We start from the raw sequence: 9,581 nt of genomic DNA, 5'->3' as shown, positions 1-9,581 counted from the left end.
GATAGCAGCAAGCAGGGTGTCCTGAAAAGCTTAGGCCTCGCTTCGACGATGGCCGTGTGCATGTCCCTCGAGCATGCAGCCAGCCGCAGGGCGCTCAACATATCCATACACGAACAACAGAGGTCGAGGATGTCACTGGGGAGATTGCTCCAATCGCGGCTCATATGGATGCTGCGCCGTTCGCGTTCGGCCATGGTGGAGTTTGGAAGGGGGCTTGATTTACGGGGAAGAAGGATGTCGGTGCTGGAGCGGCTAGCGAGGGAATAGTGGTACTGGGGGAGGCGAGTGAGGCGACGGTACACGGGGGCACAGTGAGATGGAGACGGAGACGGAGACGGAGAAGGAGATGGAGATGGAGTGGTGCTATGGGAGCAGAGAGGGAGACGAGGCGAGGCGCCAATGTGCTGTACAGCGGCGATGACAGACTGCACAGTGCACAGGGTGAGGCTGACTTTGGTAACCCGAACACGCCGCCTGGACTAGTGTCAGGCGCAGGGTGTTGTCACTTCACTGTGAGGACCGGATGAATAGTATTTTGACCAACAAGTGTACTCCCTCCGTCTAGGTGAGTAAGTCATCTTAGGTTGTGCGCCGTGACCAAGGAGGAGGAGAAAACGAGAGACCTTAATGTTTATTTGCTAATTAATAGCATTGCATGCAATGAACTAACCACTGCATGTTGTGTTTGGTAGTCTCAAGTCACTAAAAGCTTGCACACCCCTCATCTCTTATTGGTTGATATGTCAAGAATCAAGAAACGAGATAGAAATTAATGCACCGCGCCTAAGTGTTTTGGGATTATTTGGTTTTCGTAAGATGACTTACACACCTAGACGGAGGGAGTACCACAGTTGTACTACTACTACTACTACTACTACTACTACTACTACTAGGAACATGAGTACTCCAGTATTGTATAGCGGAAATAGGTCTCCCGTGCTAGCATGCCTGTTCACTTCATCGTTCAGGTATCATCCATATTGCGAGCAGAACCAAATTCTCGTGCATGCCCAATCAACGCCCTGCCGCGATGCATGCAGTGGTCGTTCTGGTGCATCAAGGACGACATGCAAATCGTTCCACACTTGAGAAGAGGAAAAATGGAAAGGTAGAACGCGGCAGCAGAGGAAGAGAACGCTGGCTAACGAGGCTGGGAGGGGATCGAGTAGGAAGTTAATGCTCCATGCCTAAAGGTTTTGGGAAAACCTGATTTTCATAAGGTGACTTATACTCACCTAAACGGAGGGAGTATTCCTTAACCAGAGAATGTTATGTCTCCCACTCACACGCTCAAAAAAAACTACGACATATTTTTTATCTGTTTGCATAGGTCCCACCTATCAGGAAGGATGGGCACGTACACAAACAGGTACGACTCATCAGTCTACCCGCATAGCCTTTTCATTTAGTCTACCTAGCCGTCTAATCAACTGCCTGCATGCCACTTCTCCCATTTACTTCTCCATCGGGAACCGATTCTCCTCGGCTTCTTCACCTCCCCTTCGTCTTCATTTGCATCCAAACCCCACTGCATTCACATTGTTTTAACCTCTTTAAATAATCATCTACTACTTCAGTTAGACTAGCCATCTAATCCTAATTCTCCAAACCATAGCCCTCCGTTCCAGCGGTTCCAAATGGCGAAAGAGATCGAGATGCAGGTTTTTAGCGTCCAACATGTCCTCGTCGAAGGCTCGATGCGCATAGTTGCCACCGTCACCGTCCACCCAAGGGTTGTTCGGCAGTGGATCAACAATGTATCCAACTCCCTCGAAAAGGTAGAGACGAGGGTCATCGGTCTCGACGCAGAGTACACGGAGCGTGCCCCTGGGAAGATCCAGCGCGCCGCCGTCCTTCAGCTGTGCCTCGAAGATGATGTTTTGGTGTACCACATCATACACTCACCCTCCATACCAGGTGAGCTTCATGATTTCTTGTCTCGGGAGGACGTATACTTCTGTGGGGCAGCCATCAAAGGGGACAAACAGAAGCTGGAGCCGTACAACCTTGATTTTAAAAGCATCGCTGACCTACAAACCAGAGTCAAAATTCCTGTAGAAGATTGTGATAAACAGACACCATCCCTATTCGACGTAGCAAATTTTGTGCTCGGTACAAATCTTCAGAAGGGTGACGAGACGGTGGCATTAAGGTCGTCTAGATGGGAGAATTATCCCTTGACGTACGAGCGGATAAAATATGCTGCCCTCGATGCCCGTGTGAGTTTCGAGATAGCTGCAAGGTCCAAAGAGTTTGTTGCGAAGCCATCTCCCACAGAGAATGAGAACAAGAAGAAGAAGAAGAAGAAGAAGAAGAAGAAGAAAAGGCTGCACCAGCAAGAGGGCATTATGGATGGATGAACTATTTCATCTCTTGTAAAAAAAAATTATTCGCTCTCGGTGTATATTGATATAGATGGACTATTTCGATGGTGTGCATGTCTTCGGAATAGCGTAGTAGCATGGGTCCGCTTGACTATAAGGAACTATTTATCCGCATATATAGCTTTCTCTGCTACTCCTTCCGGTGATCGGTATGCAGTGCATGTGTCCGTAGACATGACAGCTTGTCCATGGAAGTTCAACTACGGCGACCATCATGTTTCATCTCGCGATTCCCACGACGCCTCTCCAACCCACGGCACCACGCCCCCTGACGTGCGCCTCACCCCTCTTGGTCGCACCGCCCCTCTACCTTTGTGTGCATGACATGTGGGCCACCTAAAATGCGGCGAGCATCAAGTTTCTACCACAGCCACCCGCGATTCCCACGACGCCGCTCGAACCCATGAAACCACATGTCCCCCGACCTGCGGCTCACCCCTCTTGGCCCCACTGCCCCTCTGCCTACGGGAGCATTACATGTGGACCAGTCACCTATCGGGTCCACATGTTATTGACTCAAAGGTAGGTGTAGTAAGGCGCTGAAGCTCAGTCCCGATGGCCCTGAGAGGGAAATGTAACTCCTGTGCTAGGGCTTGTGGTGCTCCCGCAGCACGAACTCATGCCAAACTCGAGATTTGTTTCTTTACTATACATGGACGCAACGATTTAATGGACATTGTAATCTCAACATGTGATGGGGAGCTCTAAATTTGAAATTGAAACTTATAAAACGAAAAGATTCAAAACAAATAAACTGGGAGAGAGGGAGTATATCATAGGATGTGTCCCATACAAAATAAGTCCCCTGGTTTGTCACCGCGAAGATGCGGTTAGAAAGGAGCACAACGTCTTCCTACTCGTACGGCAACAAATCGGCCGCAGACAGCATGGTCCGCCTTTGACCGCCATGTGCAAGGTTCGTGCTATCTTATACAATCTCAGTGTGGTTCCATCGTACCAATTCATGCGGTGGCCCGTTGCATGGCTGATCCCAATGTTGGACAAAGGTTCTACGGGAACGGTGTCACCGTTGTAAATGTTGTGCAAATTGATGTTGGTACCCTCCCGTACATATGCAAGCCAATCTCCACTCGCACCGAGCCTAACCTATGAAACAGTGGGTAGGGGGAGAATTAGGAAATGGACACGGAAGTAGTCTTTAGAATGCATTTACTACGTGATCAAACTCATCTTACCTGCTCATCGGAGGAAATCCGAGTGCCCCTCAACGTCGGCATCTCAAGGGGCGTCAACTTGCAACTACGGCCACGCCGCGCTGGAGAGACCCCCAAGGAAACATCCTCGTGCGTTCCACGGAACATCAAGATGCATTTGTATGAGTAGTTTATCTTGTGAGAGAAAAGGATGAACGAGGGAAGGCCTCTAGAGATAGAGATGGACACTACTACTACCAATGTGCTGGCCCGTGCGTTGCAATGGATCCAAAGTAGTAGAATAATACTTGTTCACGTGCTTGAAATATAAACACTCTAGTTTTGATATACATGTGTACTCTAGTTTTGATATACATGTGTCAGCAGACATGACAGCTTGTCCATGGAAGTTGAACCACGACGACCATCACGTTTCTTGTTTCTACCACTGCCGCACCCACACGCGATTCCCACGACGCCGCTCCAACCCACGGCACGACGTCCCCCGACGTGGACATGGATCCTCTGACGTGGCTATCACTGCCTTGCCCTGCCTTTCCTTCGCTGACAGGTGGGACCCACGCTTATGGGTCCCACATGTCAGTGACAGAATGGTAGGATTGTTCGTGTCAGGGGATCCTCATCCCCCCGACGTGCCCCTCATCCCTCTCGGCCCCACCACTCCTCTGCCCTTGTGTGCATGACATGCGGGCCAGCTGAACTGCGGCGACCATCAATTTTCTACCACAGACACACCCGATTGGACGCGGTTTGCCTGCTCCGCTGCTGTGCTCCGATCCGTACTCCCGCACCATCGAATTTTCATCCAGCGGCTGTGACACATTTCGTCCCGGGCATCAATCCTCAGCTGGAGTACTTATGTACTACAGGTAGTACCCGCCGGTGTGGCCATCTATGCCTCATAACGCCCCGACGCCCAGCTGTGGCACCCTCGCCACGGCCACGCCACCACCGGCCGGTTCATCTCGAACGAGTGAGTCGCGAACCACGCCACCACCATGAGAATGACATGTGGGCCAGCCGCATTTAAGGTCCGCATGTCATTGACTCATAGGCCGGGCACTAAGCCACTGAAGTTCGGTCCCGTGGGCCCCGAGAGGGAAATGTAATGTAACGCCCCAAGACCGACGCTCCAGACGCCTTCCTTTTTTTCGTGATCACCGCGTGTCTCTTTTGGTGCTTGCTCTTTTATTTTTGCATTGCATCATGTCATCATGCCATCATGTCATTAATTTTTAAAACTCAACTAAATAAATTGCATGGATCTTCGATCTATTTAAATCGAGGGAAGGGTGACTTCTCTTTATAACATATCCTCCTAATATTTATGGAGCTATTATAAATATTCCATTAGTTTGGAATTAACCGGAACACACTTGCAAAATAATTCCCATGCCTATTTCCACTTCAAGTTTCACCTCCAAGCTTTGCCAACAATTCTTTTCCCTCTTATCGAGACCCTTCCTAAATGTTCAACATGTTGGACACTTTGTAATCCTACTCCTTCTTCTCATCTTCTTTTCTGTTTCATCTTGCCCTTTCCATCTAAAACATCATCTAGTGCAACACCCCATCACAAGCGTCTTCCTTTCTATTCTTACCCATTTATTGCAAATGGTATTTTTCTGTTCCAGTTAAATGTTCACTTACTTTCTGTAAATCTTAAACCATGCCAACTACCTCTTTGTCAAATCTCATCTCTTTTAAAGTTGTTTTGGTTGGATTAAGAAATGGCTCAAGTTTGAATTCAATTCAAACTTGAATTATTTTTCTTCCTCTAAAAATTTCCAAACCAATTTATTCAAATTGTGTATTTTATCAAGACTTCAGAGTTATTTTCTTTTCTGAAATATTCCACCTCCAGCACCTCCTTCTTTTCTCTAAAGTTCTGGTTGAGGAAATAAAGAAAAGAAGGAAGAAAGGGAGAAAGCCCAGCTGGTCAATTGGGCCTAACAGCAGGCCGGCCCACCTAAACCCTCCTCTTAACCCTAGCCCGCACCCAGCGCTCGATCCCCATCTCTCCCGATCTCCTCCCTCACGCCGCCACCCACGCGCAGCCCTCGATCCCCCTCGCTCCCTCGCCCCGTCCCTCCAGCGCCATCGTCGCCCCGCCTCCGTTCGGCTCCCACGCCGAAGTCCACCGCCGCGGCCCTGCCGGACGTTGGTGACCTCGACGCGCCCGCGCCCGATCTGCTCTGGCCCGCCTAGCTCATCATCTCCGCCCCGCGCCTCGACTCAGCGCCGCCCCGCCATGGACGCCGAGTTCCCCGCCGGTCGCCTCTGCCTCGACCCCGCGTCCTCGCCTCCGGCGGCCGTCACCGCTCCGTGCACACCGCTGCCCCGAGCTGCTTCGCCTCCCTCCTCCGACAAGCGCCGCGCCTCCTGCCTCTCCGCGACCCTCGCTGCAGCTCCCTCTCCAGCTCGTCGTCGACCCGCCGTTCGCCTCCAGCCCTCGTCCGCGGCCGCGCCAAGCCACTCTCCATCGACCTCCGCGACCAGTGCCTCCACTACCTCCCCGTCGCTGCGCCTGCCTCCTCTCGTCGCTGCCGCCTTCCGTTCCCCGTCACCGCGCTAGTAGCCACCGCCGCCGTGGTCTTCTGCATCGCCAACCCCAGCACCCGCGGCCCTCTGCTTCGCCTCGCCAAGCCGTCGATGTTCCTCCTCCGGTGCCCTGTCCCCGTTGGTTTTGCTCGAGCACGCCACCACTGCACCTCAAGTTCTGCTACAGGAGCACCTCAAGTTCTGCTACATGCAACAGCTAGTACCTTGGAACGTCTACGACTACGCGGACTCGCCAAGTACCACGACGACCTTGTACGACTACTTCCACTACGAGTTTCGAGAACGTCTACTTCTTCTACACCGCACCGAAACGCCGAGTTCCTCGCCGTGACCCCGAACACCTACGGAAACTTGTGCGACTATGTACGTGAACGACTACTGTCGCCCCAAAGACCTCGGACCCGTCAAGTACCTCTCCGAAAACGAACGTGTGCCACTACTTCCACTACCGTCGCCGAAGACCCGTGTAACGGAACCGTCAAGTTCGACTACCTCCGCGTGTACCGCTACTTCCACTACCGTCGTGAAAACGACTACTTCCATGATGACCCCGTGAACAACTACTTCCACTTCGAACGCGATTCGCCCTGAATGCACGCTTCGAAGGTATAACCCCGAGACGACGTCCGTGGACCGAATGCATGTGTGTTGTATGAGATGCTCGTGGTTGCACCGTTTTCGAGTTGTCATTCCATGTTCCTCCTCGTTGTCATGCCATCGTTCCGTGGGAACCCGGTAACCGGGAGCACCCCACCATTCTCTTGCGTGTTTCACACATCCGCACAATTCTCCTTGTGCCGGTATCTCTGTGAGCTACCGGAACCGATATGTTGCCGTGACACCATTTTCGGATTCGTTGCCGTGGCACCCCTTCCTTCCGCCATGGTGACCAAATGCTTCATAACATGCTCTTGTCCACATTTTCATAAAAATTGCCTAAACCTTGCATATGTCATCCGCATCATGATAACAACATTTAAAATGTAAATAATTGATGGTTGCATTAAAATTGTTAAATGACATGAGGATTTTCCGGTATTGTCGTTTGTTATTTCCGGCCTCATTCAAACTTGCCTTCATAGATAGTTTCCATATGCTTCACCTCTTGCCATGGCTAAAAACATTTAATATTGTTGGGTCCATAAACGAGAGAGAACTAAATAATTGATGTGGTGTTTCGTCAATATGCAACTCGTTGCATATTGAACTCCACTTAATTTGTAGTATTGTTTGTTTCACTTTGCCATGCATATTTAAACCGGACATGCATCATACTTGTTTGTGCATCATGCCATGTGTATGTGGGGGTTGTTTACTATGTTGTTTGTTTCTTTCCGGGTTGCTTCTCTCGTGAGCTTCGGTTTCTTTCCGGAGTTGTGAGGATTCGTTCGACTACGTCCGCTTGTCTTCTTCATGGACTCGTTCTTCTTCCTTGCGGGATCTCAGGCAAGATGACCATACCCTCAAAATCACTTCTATCTTTGCTTGCTAGCCGTTCGCTCTATTGCTATGCCGCGTTACCTATTCACTTGCTCTTCAAGCCTCCCAAATTGCCATGAACCTCTAACCTTGTCACCCTTCCTAGCAAACCGTTGTTTGGCTATGTTACCGCTTTTGCTCAGCCCCTCTTATAGCATTGCTAGATGCAGGTGAAGATGAAGATTGCTCCATGTTGGATTCTATTTATGTTGGGATATCACAATATCTCTTATCTTAATTAATGCATCTATATATTTGGTAAAGGGTGGAAGGCTCGGCCTTATGCCTGGTGTTTTGTTCCACTCTTGCCGCCCTAGTTTCCGTCATACCGGTGTTATGTTCCTTGATTTTGCGTTCCTTACGCGGTTGGGTGATTTATGGGACCCCCTTGACAGTTCGCTTTGAATAAAACTCCTCCAGCAAGGCTCAACCTTGGTTTTACCATTTGCCTACCTAAGCCTTTTTCCCTTGGGTTCTGCAGACTCAAGGGTCATCTTTATTTAAAACCCCGGGCCAGTGTTCCTCTGAGTGCTGGTCCAAACTAGAGCCACTTGCAGCGCCACCTCGGGGAAACTCGAGGTCTGGTTTTAGTTGTACGTAGTGTTCATCCGGTGTGCCCTAAGAACGAGATATGTGCAGCTCCTATCGGGATTTGTCGGCACATTCGGGCGGCTTTGCTGGTCTTGTTTTACCATTGTCGAAATGTCTTGTAAACCGGGATTCCGAGACTGATCGGGTCTTCCTGGGAGAAGGTTTATCCTTCGTTGACCGTGAGAGCTTATGATGGGCTAAGTTGGGACACCCCTGCAGGGTATTATCTTTCAAAAGCCGTGCCCGCGGTTATGTGGCAGATGGGAATTTGTTAATATCCGGTTGTAGAGAATTTGACACTTGACCTTAATTAAAACGCATCAACCGCGTGTGTAGCCGTGATGGTCTCTTCTCGGCGGAGTCCGGGAGGTGAACACGGTTTCTGGGTTATGTTTGACGTAAGTAGGGGTTCAGGATCACTTCTTGATCATTGCTAGATCACGACCGTTCCGTTGCTTCTCTTCTCGCTCTTATTTGCGTATGTTAGCCACCATATATGCTAGTGCTTGCTGCAGCTCCACCTCATTACCCCATCCTTTCCTTAAGCTTAAATAGTCTTGATCTCGCGGGTGTGAGATTGCTGAGTCCTCGTGACTCACAGATACTTCCCAAACAGTTGCAGGTGCCGATGAGACCAGTGTAGATGACGCTACTGAGCTCAAGTGGGAGCTCGATGAAGATCTTGTTCGTTGTGTTGTTCTTTTCTGGTTGATCAGTAGTGGAGCCCAGTTGGGACGACCAGGGATCTAGCAGTTGGGTTGTCTTCTTTTATCTTGGTTCCGTAGTCGGACCTATGTGTGTATCTTGAATGATGTATGATTTATTTATGTATTGTGTGAAGTGGCGATTGTAAGCCAACTCTTTATCCCATTCTTGTTCATTACATGGGATTGCGTGAAGATGACCCTTCTTGCGACAAAACCACAATGCGGTTATGCCTCTAAGTCGTGCCTCGACACGTGGGAGATATAGCCGCATCGTGGGCGTTACAAGTTGGTAATTAGAGCCATCCCCGACTTAGGAGCCCCCTGCTTGATCGAATCGCTGGCGTTGTTGAGTCTAGAACAAAAATGTTTTGAGTCTTAGGATTATATATATCGGAGAGTACTCCTCAGTCCCTTCGTCGCTCTGGTGAGGTCTCCTGACGTAGTAGTTTTGACTACTCTCTCCTCAAATTTCACTAAAATTTTTTTTTAGGATCACGCGGGTATCTTGGAATCGTTCCGATCGATTTGTGACGAGAACATTGTTCTTGGTGCCTCCTGTCATTTAGGGGTTGTGGCAGTGTCCCGGGGAGTTGAGCTCCGAGGTGTTGTCGTCACAATTTTATCGTTGCAGTTCTGGAATACCTGAGTTTCGCCGACATCGAAATCTCTTTTATGCAGTTGTT

At 49.8% G+C, this 9,581-nt stretch overlaps 1 long non-coding RNA gene across 1 annotated transcript; it reads left to right on the top strand.

Annotated features, from left to right (window-relative positions):
• The first annotated feature begins 5,577 nt into the window (after positions 1-5,577).
• On the top strand, positions 5,578-9,061 carry LOC141041518 (uncharacterized). The gene is made up of 2 exons (XR_012201705.1): positions 5,578-7,567; positions 8,808-9,061. It is a non-coding gene; the product is annotated as an uncharacterized lncRNA (long non-coding RNA).
• The last annotated feature ends 520 nt before the right edge of the window (positions 9,062-9,581 follow it).

Source organism: Aegilops tauschii, chromosome 2 (assembly GCF_002575655.3).
Source record: "Aegilops tauschii subsp. strangulata cultivar AL8/78 chromosome 2, Aet v6.0, whole genome shotgun sequence".
Classification (NCBI taxonomy): domain Eukaryota; kingdom Viridiplantae; phylum Streptophyta; class Magnoliopsida; order Poales; family Poaceae; genus Aegilops; species Aegilops tauschii.
Note: the sequence above shows the minus strand (reverse complement) of the source record. Positions and strands in the feature narration are given on the sequence as shown.